Below are 19,548 nucleotides of genomic sequence, written 5' to 3' on the forward strand. Positions count from 1 at the left end.
AAAATGAATTGTTGAAGCTGGTAAGGGTTGTGCTTAGTGCATATTACCCCTTCATAAAAGAGTGTTGTTTGAAGACACTGATGTTGATGTATAGCTGCATCCAAATTCGATGGTGTGAAATCGTAGTGTTGATTGCATCTATGACTTACTTTGAGCTTCATTGCATGTTGTTTCATGCTGGATATCAGGTTGTGTAGTTTCCTTAGACAATTAGTCCGAGGTAGAAGTTCTTGTGTTAATTAAGACCAATAATGGACCCATGTTTTGAATGGTGGTGCTATATGGGGTACCTTGGATGCTTTGCTTGGAGTGGTCGAATTCGAGGACGAATTCTTTTTAAGGGGGATAGAGTGTGATATCCCAATTTTCTAAAAAGAAGTTAAATTTCTTTTTCTCTTTTCTTTCATGTTCTGTGACATTGGGGTTTGGAGTTTCAGGAGGCATTCCTCAGGGAAATAGTAGATCTTTTGGCATTTTTTCCGTTGGGGTCGGGAGCTCAGATGGGAGAGCGTGTTTGGGCCTTTGATCTTGATCCGATGGATGGGATCCCCCCCCTCCCCAACCCTAGCCGACCCCATCTCCTCCCAATGGTTGCAGTCGCCTCCCTTCCTCTTCCTCTCCTCCCCTTGGGCAGCCGCCCTCTACCCTCTCCATGGCTTCCTCCTCCCTCTAGATCTCCCCCACGCATCAAGGATCGAGAAGAGGAGGAGCACGTTGAATTGAAGAGGAAGAGAGGATCAAGGAGATGTTCTTCCCCATCTCTTCTTGTAGAATTTCTTGGGGAAACCCCAGATATGGATGAGATCCTTGTTCCTCCCTGTCATTATGTGCTTTTGGAGGTTGTGGATCATGGGGATTAAAGGATTAGAGGTTGGATTAGATGTGGGGTTAGGTTATGATCTCGGTTTTCTGCAGAATGGCAGATTCGACAGTTTCTGTTCATGCCAGTTTTCTATAGTCTTAGTGGCCTCAAAAAAAAATTCTATATATGAGTCGTATATAATTTGTAGATCTTTCCGTGTCCGTGAAGAACACCTCAATCGGACATCAGATCAGAAAGTTATTGCAGTTTGATTATAGCAGTTTTTCAGTCTCATAATTCTATGCAGAATCTGTTCTCTTAAGATTTTGGCAATTTTATCAACAGAATTAAACTTTAGGTTGGTAAACGAAGTTGTAGATAATTTCATAAGCTTTCCAAATTGTTAAAGAGTGCATTCATATGAATTTTGAAACTCCAGTTATGTTTGTTTTACTGTGGTTGTTCCTGTTTGCTTGATAAAAATGAGCGGGTCTGTTCACTGGTAGGTTTCATCTAGTAAATGGCCGAATTGGCTCTTACAACTATGGAGACTTTTGTAGAGGTATAAATGTTCTTACTGCCAGCAAAAGTTCATGATTTTTGGTTTAGTAGTTTGGGAGATATCGAATTTTGATGTTAACTATGCTGCTGTCTAAAACAGAATCAGTCAGTTATCTTGTCAGATGTTTTAGAACTTATAGATGGCAGAATTTAATTATCCATTGAATACCAAAGTTGTAGAGTATTTTGTGTAGATACTCCTAGAGTATTTGTTTGATATCACCACTGTTATAATTTTAAAGATACAAAATTAACAAACAGCGCTGCTGCTGTTTGGCATGTGGTTCAGGGTGGGAGTCATTCCACCGGATCTTGGTTTCAAGTGTAGGAGTGATTTGTTGATTGTTGGCAAATGTTTGTGAAATATTTGTACTAAGTTTTATGCCCCACAACAGGTGTCTACACTCCGGATCATGCCTAGTACATTTTTCTTCTTTGATGAAGGCAAGTGAATGTAGTGGTGGTTGCTACCGTTTTGACTTGTTGTTTCATCGCCTACACTCTAATATTCAGAATCATTGAATTATTTCATAATTGAACCCTATGGTGATGCTTTACTTGATTGTATTATATTTATTCTTAATCATATATTGATGATGATGATGATGATGATTTGAGTATGACCCATGAGTTTAATTCACACCCCTGAAGGTAAATGAAGTATTATTTGAGGTTTGTATTGTATCTGAAGGTAAACGAAGTATTGTTTGAGGTTTGTATTGTATGTGAAGGCAGTGAAGTATATTGATAAATGCAGCATGCCATATACATTACATGATTCACTTGCATCTGAAGTTTTGTCGTGACCTATGGTCCGACCGTACCGGTACAACTTAGCATCGTACGTTGCCTGAGGAGGGGTACGATGCGGCTTCATACCCTTAGAGGTATGAAGCCAAAGGACATATGCATTCATTGAAGTGATATTCGCAGATGGTGTGGTTTTATACTCTAAGAGGTATGAAGGCAGAGGACTTACACATTGCATTTCTATGCATACATTGAAGTGATATTTGCAGATAATGTTGACGCAGGAAGTGTTATACAACCTATTATGGTTGTTCGAGGAAATGAGATGGCATTGGTATTTTTAGGACTATTGAGTTCTATATCTACAAGAATTTCTGATCTCAGTTGTGATCCCTTTAAAATGTAGATTAATCCAATTTTTTGGTTTAAATATCTCGTCAAAACTATTTACTTGCTGAGATGTTTCATCTCACTCTTGCATTACTCAATGCAGGTACTTGATTCATGTTAGGAATGAGGGAAGTAGCAGCACGTCCACCTTCACTCTCATAATAACGCTGCCCAGGAACAGCCATGATTTAATTAGAAACTTCTTGTCAAAGGATGTTTGTTTTTTGACTAGTCGTGCACAATAGTTAATTCAGTTCATGTCGTAATGGTTATCTTCCCATTGCTAGCAGATTATTAATGTCTAGTATGTTTTCTTATCATGATATCTATTTATACTCTGTTGCTTCCACGTTTATGCAAATTTTCAAAGGAGATGCTGTAGAAATTTTATATATGAATGTTAGTTGTGTAGTTTAGTAGCATTTCGGGGTGTTTGTGGATCCCGGGGTGTTACAGAATAACACGAAGCAGTATGCATGACTTGCTTCGGTTGATTCTACCATGCTTTGGCCTCAGCTATTTCTTTCTGCTTCTGTATTGAACTTGGTACGTTCTTGTTGTGTGCCCCTTATCCTCTGCACAGAATAAGCAAAATAGTTTTCTTGGTTGAGAGTTGAATCTTCCTCCGAAGCTTCGTCCCCCTCTGCCTCTTGGGGTTGTTGGTCTAAAGGAGCTCTGTTGTGCCCCTGTTGACTGAGAACTGTACTGGTGCCCTTTGTTATGGTTGCCCCTGTCCTCACTTTGACTGGGATTGTGTATTGTTCTGATATGCCTTGGGTGGAGCCTTCCTCTGAAGCCCCTGGTCATCTCAAAATATATGTAAGCTTCCTCCTTTCTTTGCCATAAATGTACTCATCCATCTTCTAGAGAAGCTTTTCCAGGGTTTAGGGGGGGCTTTCAGGCGAAATATTATGTTGTTGGTCCTGGGCAAAGTCCCTTGATCATGGCTTCGATGACAATCTCATTTGGCACCATTAGCGCCTGAGCTCTGAGATACAGAAACGTTCGGACGTATGCCTGCAGATACTCCTCGTGGTCCTGTGTGCACTGGAATAAAGCTTGAGCGGTCACTAGCTTCATCTGAAACCCCTGAAAGTTAGTGACCAACATATCCTTCAACTTCCGCCATGATGTAATTGTTCCTGGCCTAAGAGAAGAATACCATGTTTGACCAACACTTCTGACTGTCATGACGAAGGATTTTGCCATGACAGCGGTGTTGCCACCACATGATGATATGGTTGCTTCGTAGCTCATAAGAAACTACTTCGGGTCCGAGTGGCCATCATACATGGGAAGCTGGGGTGGTTTGTATGAAGGTGGCCATGGGGTAGCCTGCAATTCTGTAGCTAGGGGAGAACCATCATCAAAAGCAATGTTATCATGATGAAAGTCGTCATACTATATGTCATCATGGCTAGGACTTTCTTGACGAAGGTCTCTCTGTTGTGGCTTATGCCCTTGTTCATTGTCTTGTGTGATGTGTCGCATCTCTTCGGTTGCTTCGTCAATCTTTTTCTGAAGCTTAGCCAGCCGAAGCATCTTCTCCGTTCTTCTCTCCACTTGTTGATGAATAGTTTTTAGATCCCTGATCTCTTGATCTAGCTCTTCGTCCTATAGTGTTGGGCTAATAACTTTTCTCTTCTGGTTTTGGGCCTCCCTTATAAGGAGCCCATCTTCATTGGTGTCCAGAGGAGCAAGGGCAGTCCCTGGCGCCGCTGTCTTCTTTGGTGGAATGACGAAGGTGATCATTCGAGTTCTCTTGATGAAGGTGGTCATTTGAATTCACTGAAGGTGGGTGCCAATGTTGTCACTTGTTTTCGATTGCTGTGAACCAAGAACAAGGCAACACAATTTGTTAAATGTTAATGACCTTTGTCCTTCGAAGCATTATCCCCTTTCGAGCATAATGAGTCTCAGACGAAGGTCATGAAGAGCAAGTCTTCATTATTCGCGAATATGAAAACATAGCTACTAATGTAACATTATGTCCTTTATTCATTTCATGTTGAATGTGTACATAGTATAAAGGTACATTTTGTATATCAATAAATTGCTACATAATACACATTACATTGATACCTTCGGCTTGTTCAAAGGTAAAGGCATGAAAGCAATTCCAATCCCGCATGAACGGTATGGGGGTACTGTTCATCTATTTATAGGCAATCGTGCAGCTTCATATGATGTTACATTTATGCCCTCATAGATTACACACAGAGTTTACAATTATCCCAAGGATAATATTGTCATTTGCACTTAGCAGCTTGAACAACACCTTCTCCTTATGCCACCTTCCTGCGTCATGTAACAAAGCTTGGGTGGAGCCTTCCTCTGAAGCCCCTGGTCATCTCAGAATATTTGTAAGCTTACTCCCTTCTTTGCCAGAAATAGTTATCGACCCTGATGTACTCATCCATCTTCTAGAGAAGCTTTTCCAGGGTTTAGGGGGCTTTCAGGCGAAATATTGTGTTGTTGGTCCTGGGCGAAGTCCCTTGATCATGGCTTCGATGACAATCTCATTTGGCACCATTAGCGCCTAGGGATGAAAACGGTTTCAGATTTTTTGAAATTCCGGAAACCGTTTTCGACTATTTCCGGTCGGAGTCGTCGGTAACTATATTTTTCGGAAACGGTATCGGTTGTCGGAATTTTGGTTCGGAATCGGTATCAGAATCAGTATGACGTCTTACCGACTGTTTTTATCGGTTTCCGATTTTAATCGAAATTTACCAAATTCAATTTTTGGAATTTACCAAAAATAATAAAGAATCGGCCCACAGTCTAACATACCAGTGCGGCAGTGCCCTAGCCCACTACCGTAACTAGGCCACAAGGCGACAACAGTGAGCCTCAACTCAAGTCCGTGACCTACCTTGAGCAATTGAGCTCGTGGGGACAAGCGGTAGGTGCCACGCAGCACATCCGACGGTGGTGTACGATGGCCTTCCAGGCTTTTACTTCTAACTTCATTAGTACATTGGCTGTGATAGCTAGTACTAGTAAACTACTTTCTTAATTCTATGTTTCATGAGTACTAGAAATAGGATAGCTAGTAAACTAATTTATTAATTCTATGTTTCATGAGTACTAGGAATAGGAATAAGTTGGCTTGACATAACTTTGGTTTAATATAAATTAGTTTTCTTTGGATTAATACAAATGTTTGGTTTAATATAAATTAGTTTTCTTTGGATTAATACATGGATACCTTGATTTTCTTGGCTTAACATTAGTATTTAATATAGAACAATATATTTAAGTAAGTGAAAGCATACCTTACTATATTGTACACATATAAATTTCTATATATATTAGGGCCTCCCATTGAGTTCGATGTGGAGCCCCATATTCTTGGAGACGGCCCTAATATATATGGTAGTTGCAAACACGGTGAGTGCTACTTGCTAGTATTCGTATGAATATAAAAATATGCAAGGATATTCACCTAGAGTCAAGTAGTTGCACACACGTCCAGCCTAAATATGGTAGTTGCTACTTGCTAGTATTCATATAAATATGGTAGGTGTAGTTGCAGCGTATGAATATGGCAATTGTAGTTGCAGCGTATGAATATGGTAGTTGCATCTCTCTATACACCATGATATGATACAATGGCTAGAGATGATGAAGCTTCACCTCCACAGAAGCGTATGTTTATGGAGTTGCCTTGTGATGCATCCCTTGGTATTCAACATCAAAGTCAAAGCTTGATTTGTGAACTAGGTATCTTTGTGAATTTGTGAACTTATAGTATTAACAACTAATGATAATTGTGAACTTGTTATATCAGTATATTTTATATTGGTATGATTACCGATGGTATTTTAAATTCCGACCGTTACCAGTGTATTTTCCACGCCGAACTTGTTTTCGATGTTTCCGAAATACCGATATCGTTTCCATTTCCGACTGTTTTCATCCCTATTAGCGCCTGAGCTCTGAGACGCAGAAACGTTCGGACATATGCCTGCAGATACTCCTCGTGGCCTTTGTGCACTGGAATAAAGCTTGAGCGGTCACTAGCTTCATCTGAAACCCCTGAAAGATAGTGACCAACATATCCTTCAACTTCTGCCATGATGTAATTGTTCCTGGCCAAAGAGAAGAATACCATGTTTGAGCAACACTTCTGACTGCCATGACAAAGGATATTGCCATGACAGCGGTGTTGCCACCATATGATGATATGGTTGCTTCGTAGCTCATGAGAAACTACTTCGGGTCCGAGTGGCCATCATACATGGGAAGATGGGGTGGTTTGTATGAAGGTGGCCATGGGGTAGCCTGCAATTCTGTAGCTAGGGGAGAAGCATCATCAAAAGCTATGTTATCATGATGAAAGTAATCATACCATATGTCATCATGGCTAGGACTTTCTTGACAAAGGTCTCTCTGTTGTGTCTTATGCCCTTGTTCATTGTCCTGTGTAATGTGCCACATCTCTTCGGTTGCTTCGTCAATCTTTTTCTGAAGCTCAGCCAGCCGGAGCATCTTCTCCGTTCTTCTCTTCACTTGTTGATGAATAGTTTCTAGATCCCTGATCTATTGATCTAGCTCTTCGTACTGTGTTGTTGGGCTAATAGCTTTTCTCTTCTGGTTTTGGGCCTCCCTTATAAGGAGCCCATCTTGATTGGTGTCCAGAAGAGCAAGGGCAGCCCTTGGCGCCGCTGTCTTCTTCGGTGGCTTGACGAAGGTGATCGTTCGAGTTCTCTTGATGAAGGTGGTCGTTTGAGTTCACCGGAGGTGGGTGCCAATGTTGGTCACTTGTTTTCGAATGTTGTGAACCAAGAACAAGGCAACACAATTTGTTAAGCGTTAATGACCTTTGTCCTTCGAAGCATTATCCCCTTTTGGGCATAATAAGTCTCGGACGAAGGTCATGAAGAGCAAGTCTTCATTATTCGCAAATATGAAAACATAGCTACTAATGTAACATTATGTACTTTATTCATTTCATATTGAATGTGTACATAGTATAAAGGTACATTTTGTATATCAATAAATTGCTACATAATACACATTACATTGATACCTTCGGCTTGTTCAAAGGTAAAGGCATGAAAGCAATTCCAATCCCGCATGAACAGTATGGGGGTACTGTTCATCTATTTATAGGCAATCGTGTAGCTTCATACGATGTTACATTTATGCCCTCATAGATTACACATAGAGTTTACAATTATCCCAAGGATAATATTGTCATTTGCACTTAGCAGCTTGAACAACACCTTCTCCTTATGCCGCCTTCCTACGTCATGTAACGAAGCTTGGGTGGAGCCTTCCTCTGAAGCCCCTGGTCATCTCAGAATATCTATAAGCTTCCTCCCTTCTTTGCTAGAAATCGTTATTGGCCCTGATGTACTCATCCATCTTCTAGAGAAGCTTTTCCAGGGTTTGGGGGGCTTTTAGGCAAAATATTGTGCTGTTGGTCCTGGGCGAAGTCCCTTTATCATGGCTTCGGTGACAATATCATTTGGCACCATTGGCGCCTGAGCTCTGAGATGCAGAAACGTTCGGACGTATGCCTGCAGATACTCCTCGTGGTCCTGTTTGCACTGGAATAAAGCTTGAGCGGTCACTAGCTTCATCTGAAACCCCTGAAAGATAGTGACCAACATATCCTTCACCTTCTGCCATGATGTAATTGTTCCTGGCCTAAGAGAAGAATACCATGTTTGAGCAACACTTCTGACTGCCATAACCAAGGATTTTGCCATGACAGCGGTGTTGCCACCATATGATGATATGGTTGCTTCGTAGCTCATGAGAAACTGCTTCGGGTCCGAGTGGCCATCATAAATGGGAAGCTGGGTGGTTTGTATGAAGGTGGCCATGGGGTAGCCTGCAATTCTGTAGCTAGGGGATAAGCATCATCAAAAGCAATGTTATCATGATGAAAGTCATCATACCATATGTCATCATGGCTAGGACTTTCTTGACGAAGGTCTCTCTGTTGTGGTTTATGCCCTTGTTCATTGTCCTGTGTGATGTGTTGCATCTCTTTGGTTGCTTCGTCAATCTTTTTCTGAAGCTCAGCTAGTCGGAGCATCTTCTCCATTCTTCTCTCCACTTGTTGATGAATAGTTTCTAGATCCCTGATCTCTTGATCTAGCTCTTCGTCCTGTGGTGTTGGGCTAATAGCTTTTCTCTTCTGGTTTTGGGCCTCCCTTATAAGGAGCCCATCTTGATTGGTGTCCAGAGGAGCAAGGGCAGCCTCTGGCGCCGCTGTCTTCTTCGGTGGCATGACGAAGGTGATTGTTCGAGTTCTCTTGATGAAGGTGGTTGTTTGAGTTCACCGGAGGTGGGTGCCAATGATGGTCACTTGTTTTCGATTGTTGTGAACCAAGAACAAGGCAACACAATTTTTTAAATGTTAATGACTTTTGTCCTTCGAAGCATTATCCCCTTTCGGGCATAATAAGTCTCGGACGAAGGTCATGAAGAGCAAGTCTTCATTATTCGCAAATATGAAAACATAGCTACTAATGTAACATTGTCCTTTATTCATTTCATATTGAATGTGTTCATAGTATAAAGGTACATTTTGTATATCAATAAATTGCTACATAATACACATTACATTGATACCTTCGGCTTGTTCAAAGGTAAAGGCATGAAAGCAATTCCAATCCCGCATGAACACTATGGGGGTACTGTTCATCTATTTATAGGCAATCGTGCAGCTTTGTACAATGTTACATTTATGCCCTAATAGATTACACACAGAGTTTACAATTATCCCAAGGATAATGTTTTCATTTGCACTTAGCAGCTTGAACAACACCTTCTCCTTATGCTGCCTTCCTGGGTCATGTAACGAAGCTTGCTTCGTCGCACTTCCAGTATTCTATGCCGAAGCTTTTTCGGTAACAAAGCTCCTATGACACTTAGAAACATGTTGATAACAAATGTTAAGCCGTGTTTCTGAGGACCTTCGGAAGACGAAGGCCCCCAACACTCTGCACACTCATTCTGACTTCCCTATTGACATCACAGGATGGACATATCCAAAGAGGAGGTTCTCTATGGCTGAGTATTCCTCCAGGAGGATAGTTGACCAGATCACTCTTCCATGTGATACAAATATTCAGTATTTTCATACTCAGAGTTTTATGTCTTCTGGGGAACTCCTATGGACACCAAATTCTATAAGCATCAAGTGATTAACTAGGAATATATGCAGGGTCAGTCAGTCATGGAAGGCTTAATTGCTAAGTTTTAGGCATGTGGCTTATATGCATTCATGGGACAGAGAATTGACTATAGTGAGATGACAGTCAACCAATTTCTTGCAATTGCAGAGATAAATATTGAAGATCAACTGATAGTCTCGATGACAGGATTTAAAAGATATGTGGCCACTTTTGCTGAGTTTGTTACTGCAAACGGTCTAGATTATAGTGTGATCTTTGATGGGGTTGATTTATATACTGAGGAGCAGTTTGAAGATTATGTTCAGTATTATGAGCCTGCAAGGCTAGGCATCCCTAGGAGGTTTGGAGAGACTCCAGGGCTGAGACACCATCCTGCTGTTATTAATAAAATTGTCAGGGTAACTATTCTTCCCAAGAGTGGGGGATAAACCAAGATCAGAGACAAGTTCTAGAATATTATTGATCATGTGATGAAATAAGAAGTAATGAATGTGGTTCTGTTCATGATGAGGGAGCTCAATGACCTCAAGATGGACAAGAATCAAAACCTGGCATATGCTCCTTACATAATGGCTCTGATAAAGGCTAAGACCAGATTTGAGGGGCGGTGTGAGATTGCTCACACTCCATTTAGGCCTTTTAAAAATGAGATTGGTTTTCTCACTAGGCCACTCACTCCCCTCCATAATGACGAGGGAGCAGCTGGAGATGATTATGCTGCTAATCCTGAAATCGATCTAGCTCAGCAGATGCCTCCTCCTCCACCTCCTCCTTAGCATGGACAGTTATGGCAGCCTGGTCCTGAATATTTTGATCCTTACTTTCAGCAGATGCAGCAAGGGCTCCAGACACATATGGATGAAAGGTTTCAGGGCATGATGACGCATGTGGATGGCAGATTTGATGACATGCAAACTCACTTTGATGGCAGTACTCTACCCTAAACATAAGGTTCAATGTTGTTGATGATCAGCTTGATGGGATGCACTCTCAGTTTGTTGATCTTTGCTCTCATATCCAGTATATTGTTCATGATCCAATCATGAGCAGAATGAACAACACGCAACAGATCTTTCAGGATAATATGGGCACTCTATACAGTCTGTTTGAGACTCTGTCTACCAGTGATAGCATCCATACTCTTGATGAGCGGCAGCAGCAACTCTAAAATGACTTCAGCCAATTCACCTCCATTCGACAACTTCAGCTCTCACTATTACAGCATGTATCCACGTCCTCCGTTGAGTGCACAATGAGACCACTTCTTTATGGCAATTGATGCCAAAGGGGGAGAGAGATGAAGATGATGATGAAGATGGGGACACTATAGTCAGGGGGAGCTCATGTGGACATTTAGACTTTGCATGTGCATGTTTATTATGTCTATGTTTCATGCATTTTCTGTATTGCTTATGAAAAAATGTTTGTGTTCGAACTATGTTGTTAATTTCTTATGGTTCTATTAGTTTGAAGTTGTTCTATTAGTTCGAAGTATCTTGTGAATGTTTGATCGAGGAGTGATTTAATTTGTTGCGCTTATTACATATCTTATTATATTGGTATACCTCAATAACCATGGTTGTAGGAATATCTCCCACAAAACACTGATCTATTATGTGTGTGAAGTTTTTGAACTGGATATATCATGCACATGGGGAGTTATTCCTACATCTTGAGTTTCTGTCCTGACTTATCTATACTTTAGATGGAACTTCAAATCGAGCTAAGTCACTCGAAACTCATCTCAAATCCTTCTTATACCTAGTGTGTGCGGAAGCTTTGAAAAAACTAAATCTACTCTATGAAATGTGTAGTGTTGTCATCAATTACCGAAAAGGGGGAGAATGTGAATCATCTAGGCCCCTTAGTGGTGTTTTGGTAATTAATGACAACCATTTGTGGACTAACAATTCTTGGAGAAATAAGGATGCAGGTTGGACAACAGAGAACAGAAAAGTCTTATAGAATAAGCATTGGTTGTGGATCGGATGAAGGCAAAGGTATAACATAGGTTTTGTTTTTGCCGGTCATCAGGAGTTTAGAGAAGAAACTAGTCTAATATTCGTGTGTTGCGACGGTACACAATCGTATTTCATGATATTGGTTGGGAAGGGCGAGGCCGTACCCGCAATGCAATCAATGGTTGAGCGAAGTAAACCAGTCATATGGACCCTCCCAAAAATACCAATAATAAATAAATTTAATATCAATGTGAGTATATTGTCTACAAACCAGATAATAAATTGATAAGAATAAATATTACACTTTATTTTAGCCAAAAGACCGAGAAAGATGAGTTGAAAAAGAACACAATCCCTATTTTTATAGAGCTCTCTGTAGCTCGTCCTCCTTCAGCTAACGGGGTGTTACTATATGTGTACAACTTCCTGTCGTATTGGGCTTGGTGGCTTCTCATGATTTATATATGGTGTAACAGCCTTGATGACTTATACTTCAAGACATTGACTCCATATAAACACACGGTATGACTGCCGGTTTTAAGGACCCACAACATCTTCCATTGAACATATGCCCTTTTATTTTCTTTTAGACACACGCATTAAACACACAATTCATGGACATATAGAACCATAAAGATGTCTCTAGCTATTGCACAATAATCTGATAGAGAAGAAAGCATGCCTCATTAATTATCAAACAGAGGTCATGCAGGGATTCATGATGCAGCATGCATGAACCACACATGAGTTGAGTGGTGTCCAATATCTTCTTGCGTCATGCATGAGGCCTGGTTAATTCTGATCCAGCTACCAGAAACAGATGGGCTAATAAACCAAATGCCTCGAACAACAGCCATCCACTATGTATCTGTCATCCATGCTTTGCATCGGAAGGCCACCAACCATCTCTATCTTGTTCCCAACTGGCCTAGCTCTAGCACAACAATACACGCTCAGCTTCGAATGGAGCTAATAAAACGCTAGCCAAAGACCTGTCGCAAGCGCGCGACGACCTTGTAGGTCCTCACTCCAGAGAAAGCACTTGTTCTAGCCGCTAGCAATGACTTGTGATGCTTCGTCTCTCTCCTCCGCCATGGTGCTCGTGACGATGGCGCTCATCATTCTCATCGGCGACGACAGCACTACATTCTACACTGTGTGGCATCTTGCTCACCCCCCCAGGTCACTCCTATCGCTATCTCGGGCATTCCTGTCGTGCCAAAGCCGTCGATTGTGCCGTGGCCACCCTTCCACTGATACTCGCCATACCGACGATTCCCGCAGTGGCCGTCGTACCACAGATCCATGTGGTGTCGAACATCGCTGCGCTGCCCCTTATGTCGGCTGTCGTACCCGCCGTCATGCCAAAACTGACGATGCCGCCAATGCCCGCCGTCGTGCCGACGGTTGGCACCTTGCCGCTAATTCTCGTCGTCGTGCCTAAGGTTGGTGACTTGTCGCCGATGCCCTCTGTGTGGCCCGTGTTTAACCGTCGATGTCCTCCATCCCGGCAGCGTCGGTCTCCATGAGGTCCCACGAACACGACACGAACTCGGTGGACAGGCCTATGAAGATGCCCGTAGACTCAGTGATCTAGAAAATCAGATGTACGTATGTGCGTACCTTGGAGGACGTAGGTGAGTCGGAGTAGCTGGAGAGCGTCAGGCCACCGACGGCGAGTAGATCCACCACCGCTATCGCTTGAGGGGCCTCGGTACGACTTTTTGTAGCCAGGTTGGTGGGTAGATTAGTGTTGGAGACTTGTTCTCAAATACTATGAGTTAAGAACAAGGCAACACAAAATGTTAATGATTAAAGACCTTCGTCCTTCGAAGCATTATCTCCCTTAGGAAATAATGATCTTCACACGAAGGTTATGAAGGACGTACCTTCATCATTTCGGTATGTAATAATGAAAGTAGAAGCATATGAAACATGGAAGATAACATGAATAATCATATGACATCATTAGGATATTTTTATTATATCATCATAAATAAACATGAACAATACCGAATTACATTTATACCTTCGGCTTGACAGAAGGTAAAATTCTAAGTGTGACGTGCGAATGAATACTAGTCAGTGTGAATAGTACAGGGTTACTGTTCACCTGTTTATAGGCGCGGGACGCAGCCCGGTCGAAAATACATTTATGTCCTCGAAAATACACAAACTATCAGGGACTGAACGGTCTTTTCCTCTTTAAGTCAGTGCCACCCTTTGTCTCAAGGCACGTCACTATGCTGAAGCTTTCTGGGTTGTAGCTTCGGCATATGCCTTAATGTTATGTCTGCGTGCATATCGTCCTATCGAAGGTGTTTTTGCTTAGAGGACCTTCGACGCAGAAGAAGGCCCCCAACAGTAGCCCCTTCGCGGTGCTGGATCATTTTCGTAACGAGCTCGATCCGTGAAAAATCTCAAAGGCTTCGGAATGCCGAAGGTCCGAAAAACACCTTCCCTGAGCTCGTTGCCGAAAAATGATTAAAATACTCCAGGCGTCAAGTGGTCCACCGTTCAGCGAATGCAAACGATCTGGCAGTTCGCGTTCCGAGTACCGAGTGGTCCACCGTTCAGCGAGTACAGGCGGTCTGATGGTTCACCTTCCCACCTGCAGCACTATATAAACAGACGGGTTGGTGCAGAGTTACCATAGCATTCATTGCCATTGCACTGTTATGCTGTTAAAAAATTTAACCATAGCCGAAGTTTTTTACCGCGCTCTCAAGCAATCACTTCATCGCTTAGAGTTAACTTCGTCAGAAGAGTGAGCTTCGTCAAAACTGCACAAGAACCATCAATCTTCGTAAGAACCGAGAAAAATCCATCAAATGGCCAGAGTACGCTCGACTGCAAGGGTGTCACGTGAAGGAGAAGAAACCGAAGTTACTGAGATGGCACCAATTTTCGAAGTCATGAAACGATCAGGTTTAGTTGTGACAGAGGGAACCATTGACGAAGGTACACCTGCTGTCGAAGCTGAACAGGCTGATATTGAAGAAGAAAATGTTGATTTAGAAGAGGAGGATTATAGCATTTTGATCCCATCAAAACCCAGCCACCTAGATTTTGAGAAATCTACTGTGTCTGAAGCCGACATGCTCATGATGATGAAGCTGGGCTACTTTGGAGAAGCTGAAAGGAAACTCGTTCGTTTTGCCAGAGAAGAAACCACCCCAGCACCGAAGGATGATGAAGTAGTGGTTTTCAAAAGTTTTTTCAGAGCAATATTGCGGTTTCCTCTGAACGAGATGATAGGAGAAGTTTTGAAGAATTTTGAAATTTATCTTCATCAGCTAACCCCTAACGCTATCGTTAGGCTCAACATCTTCATCTGGGCCCTCCGAAGCCAAGGGATGGACCCAGATGTCGAAGCATTCTGCCGAGTGCATGAGTTGCACTACCAGACGAAGGCTAGGGCAGACAGTTTACATGAAAATTTTGGTTGCTACAATTTGCGTATCGCAAGGATACGAAGGCTCTAGTTCTCAGCTATCGCACCAAGTGGCCAACCGGCTGGAAAGGTGAATGGTTCTATATCAAGGCTGATGAGAAGAAAAGGGGGAAACTGATGACGATGGTTATGTGCCCGCTATCTATAAACTTCGGAATGACCCGGCCCCTATGCAACATGTAGCTAGGGTCACCATGCCAACTGACCGCAGTAGAATTCAGGGTGGTGGATGAACAAATTAGCACCAAAGACCTAGTGCAAGAATACCTGGCCAACAGGACATCTCCGACGTCAAGTGATTGGGGCATGCCGAAGCTAAAGGGGACAAAGAAGAAATATGAACTTGTTCGATTACCTTATCGTTTTAAGTTTGAGAAACAATTCAAGGAGTCCTGCCAAGAATGGCTGGAAATGATTGAAACTATGTGCAATGAAATTTTGGGGAACTACACTAAAAAAGAAGATCAGTTAATGGCAGCAGCCTTCGGTACCCAGCCAAAACGAAGGTTAAACCGGGCAATGGACGCTCTAAAATTTGAATACCCTGATTATGAGCGGCTCAACAAGGGTGCCGAAGGGGCCAATAGAAAAAGGATTGTTAGCGTTCTGAGTAGACAAGCTGCAAGGATGGTGAAGGAGGATGAGAAGGTTTTAAAGAAGAGAAAATCCACTCCTGAGCCGAAGGTGGCAGCTTTAAAGTAAAGAAAAGCTAAATCCCCAGAGCCGAAGGTGACTAAAGAGGAAGAAGATACTCCCTCAACACCTCCAACTACCGAAGTGGCATAATTTTTAAAGGTAATGACTGAATCTCTACCTATCAAGCTGCTAAGCCTTCTGGGACCGGAACTGATGAAGCTTTTTTAGAAGAAAGAAGAACCTTCGGCTACAAAGAAGGCAGATGGGCTGAAGAAGCAAAGAATTGGTAGCGTAATGCAAGCCATTGAAAGGACGCCACCATTGGCCTCGGCATCTAAGATAGCACCTACTGCAAGCGTCGAGGCCGCTGCCGAAGCAAACATATCGGTCGAAGCTGCAGCTGCTGCCGAAGCTACCAACTTGGAGAGCACACTATCTGGAATTGATAAATTTTGGATATGCCTATAGAAGAAACAGTTGCAGCTGTAGAATAGGTCATGGCCCCAGCGCCTGACAAAGGAAAGAAAATTGTCGATGCTGCTTTGGAGGAAAAAGATTTTGACCTTCGGAACCTGGTCGGGCAAGAACTGTCCGAGGCCGAAAATAAAGAGCTACATGATTACAGCATTTCCTATGGCTACCAGCCAGAAGCCATGCTCTTTGGTGGGATTGAAGAAGAGGCCTTAGGATGCGTTCGCGACCGCACCGGGGCGAAAGTAATCGGCACTCTATCGAAGAGTGTCGGTTTTCCGAAGCTCGAAGCCGATATTAGCAGCTACCGATGACAACATGTCGTTGGTAGTTTGTTCTATTCCAACTTTAAGGTAGAATTCTTGTGATGAAGCAAAATTTTATTTTTTATTTTTGCGACGAAGCAAGTTTACTGACGAAGGTCTATTTGTACAGAGTATGCTGCTGAGCAAAGCACTGCAAATGCAGCAAGACCTCGAGGATAAAAGAACAAAATTATAATTGAGGGTTTAGAGAACAAGATTAAAGAATACGAAGCTTCTCTTGAGAAGAAAGATTTCCTACTTCAAGCAATGGAAGGTTCCCTTGCAGAAGCGCAAACTAAAAATGCTAGACTAAGCAGGGAGCTTCTCCAAAAATCAGAGAGCTTCGAACAAGAAAGAAAAAACTTGTAGACAAAGTACGAAGCCGAAGCTGCCGAGAATACGAAGCTACAAGTATCTTTGAAGGAGCTTCGTAACATGTGTCTGAGCTTTGGCAGCCGCTGCGTACAGCGATTAAAAAAGGTTTTCAACTCAGTTGGAGCCAGTGCTGAAAAGTTTACTCCTTCGGCCAAAAACATATCAAGCACCTTTGAACACATTGAAGGCGAAGTTGAGGCGCTTGACGAAGTAATAGCGGGGCACAATGACTTTTGTGCCCTGCTAGCTTCTCGTGGTACAGCTGCAGCATTTCTGAAAGCTGGTTGTACGCAAGCGAAGATAGTGAATAGACCTACCTTCAGCCTATCTTCGACAGATTTGGTTGATATTCTCGGCGAAGCCCGAAGCATAGAAAGCATATTTATAACACAAATTTGGGCGAAGGGTGGTCAGGATTTGGCTGGTGACGAGGCCCGAAGCTTACTTAAGTCGGTATGAAACTTATACCTGTTGCTTACCTTTTCTTGTGATTACCTTTTACCTTATACGGCTTTGTTGTGTGTAGAATGATGATGCCGAAGATTAATAATCCGAAGCAGATTTCGAAGGGCCGCTGAAGCTGTTTTTTAGGCCTACTTGCATAGATCTTAGAAGTATTTGTATTATCTTTTGTAAAAAACATTGTAATCGAGAATTAAACATTACTCTGTATATCTGTCCGTACCTTGTAATATATTTTTACCTTTCCATCCATGTATAAATTGCTTTGCTGTGGACGAAATTTGTATATTTTGAGCCAAAGGCGAAAAACACCTTCCCTTCTTTTCATACACAACGAAGCATATCTTTGCTCCTTCGTGCTCATCGAAGCATTGTTATCAAAGCTGAAGTGTCTGTGTATGCTTTATGTTATGATGATGATGATCCTACGAATGTCTATATGAATGTATATGAATGCAATGAATGATGTAATGTAATGTGCAAATGAATGTCCCAAACACTCACACGAAACCACACCCAGACTCTGCATCCCCTTAGGAACGTCTTTTGAGTCTTAAGCTCTGCATCCCCTTAGGAACAACTTTTGAGCTTCTTCACCTTCTATTTCGGTGGCATTTAAGTTATGCATCCACTTAGGAATGACTTTTGAAATTCTTCACCTTCTATTTCGGTGGTATTTGGCTCTGCATTCCCTTTGGAACGACTTTTGAGCAGAAAACTTACTCTGCGCTCCCTTAGGAACGACTTTTTGCAGCTTCATCATGCTTTTGGCTCTGCATTCCCTTAGGAACGACTTTTGAGCAGAAAACTTATGTTGCGCTCCCTTAGGAACGACTTTTTTGCAGCTTTGTCATGCTTTTGGCTCTGCATTCCCTTAGGAATGACTTTTTGAGCTTCTCCCTGTTTTTCCTTTTCGCACTCGATAGTGCAGACTCAGATTTTACATATTACATCTTTGGGGGATTTGGCCCTCGTAGGGCTAAATAAGAATGAAAAATTAAAAGCTATGTCCCCATTAAAAACCTTTCTCCCCTCCTGAAAGGAAAAGGGTGTCATAGAAAAAATGAAAAAAAAAAGATTACATCATATTACACATAGTATCGCCGAAGCTCATCAGCATTCCAAGACCTGGGTATGTCGTTGTCGTCCATATCCTTCAACCTATAAGACCCGGGCCTTGACGAAGATATTACCAGAAAAGGACCTTCCCACTTCAGTTGTAACTTGCCCACTGTGTCTGGGTTGGCCACTCTCCGAAGCACCAGACGCCCTGGCTTGATATTTTTCAATCGAACTTTTCTGCCACGCCATTTTACTGTTTCGGTCTGATATTTATTGATGTGTTCTATTGCCTGAAGTCTGGTCCCCTCTATAGTATCTTTTGTTACTTGATAATCAGCTTCGTCTTCTGCCGGAGCTATTGTTCTTATTGACCCTGCCTTTGCTTCTTCTGGAGTTATTGCTTCGTCACCAAATAGGAGCTTGAAGGGTGTAAATCCTGTTGACCTTGACGCAGTTGTGTTGTGGCTCCACACCACCTTAATCAGCTCGTCTGGCCACTTTCCTCTGGGCTGGTTGAAGATTAGCTTCATTATTCCTGTCATTATAATACCATTCGCTCTTTATACCAGGCTATTAGATTCTGGATGCCTAACTGATGCAAGGTGGATCTTCGTACCAATTTGGTCACAAAAATCTTTGAATGATTCGGCCTCAAATTGTGTACCATTGTCCACGGTTATTGCCTTCGGCACACCGAAGCAACAAACAATATTTTGCCAGAAGAATTTTTGGACCGTAACCGAAGTTATTGTAGCCAAGGGCTTCGCCTCAATCCACTTGGAAAAATATTCCACTTCCACTACAACATACTTCAAGTTGCCTTGTGCTGGTGGGAGTGGACCCAACAAATCTAGACCCCATCTTTGCAATGGCCAGGTTGGTTGTATTAACTGAGTTAGCGATGAAGGTTGTTTCTGGTCTCTTGCACATTTTTGACAATTTTTGCATTTTTGAACCAGATCTGCTACATCCGAAGCTGCCTTCGGCCAATAAAATCCTTGTCTAAAAACCTTTCCGAGCAAAGGCCTGGACCCGATGTGAGATCCACACAAACCTGCATGTATCTCCTTCATTAACTCTATATCTTCGGTTTTGGATAAACACTTAAGAAGTGGGGAGCAAACTCCATGTTTGTATAACTCCCATTCTATTATGACGTATG

The 19,548-nt window shown here is 42.3% G+C and overlaps 1 non-coding gene across 1 annotated transcript; it reads right to left on the minus strand.

The window, feature by feature from the left end:
- Positions 1-11,754: 11,754 nt before the first annotated feature.
- On the minus strand, positions 11,755-11,956 carry LOC111590324 (U2 spliceosomal RNA). The gene has a single exon (XR_004853455.1). It is a non-coding gene; the product is annotated as a U2 spliceosomal RNA (small nuclear RNA).
- Between the last annotated feature and the right edge of the window lie 7,592 nt (positions 11,957-19,548).

The sequence above is a fragment of the Zea mays genome, chromosome 10 (genome assembly GCF_902167145.1).
Source record: "Zea mays cultivar B73 chromosome 10, Zm-B73-REFERENCE-NAM-5.0, whole genome shotgun sequence".
Lineage (NCBI taxonomy): Eukaryota > Viridiplantae > Streptophyta > Magnoliopsida > Poales > Poaceae > Zea > Zea mays.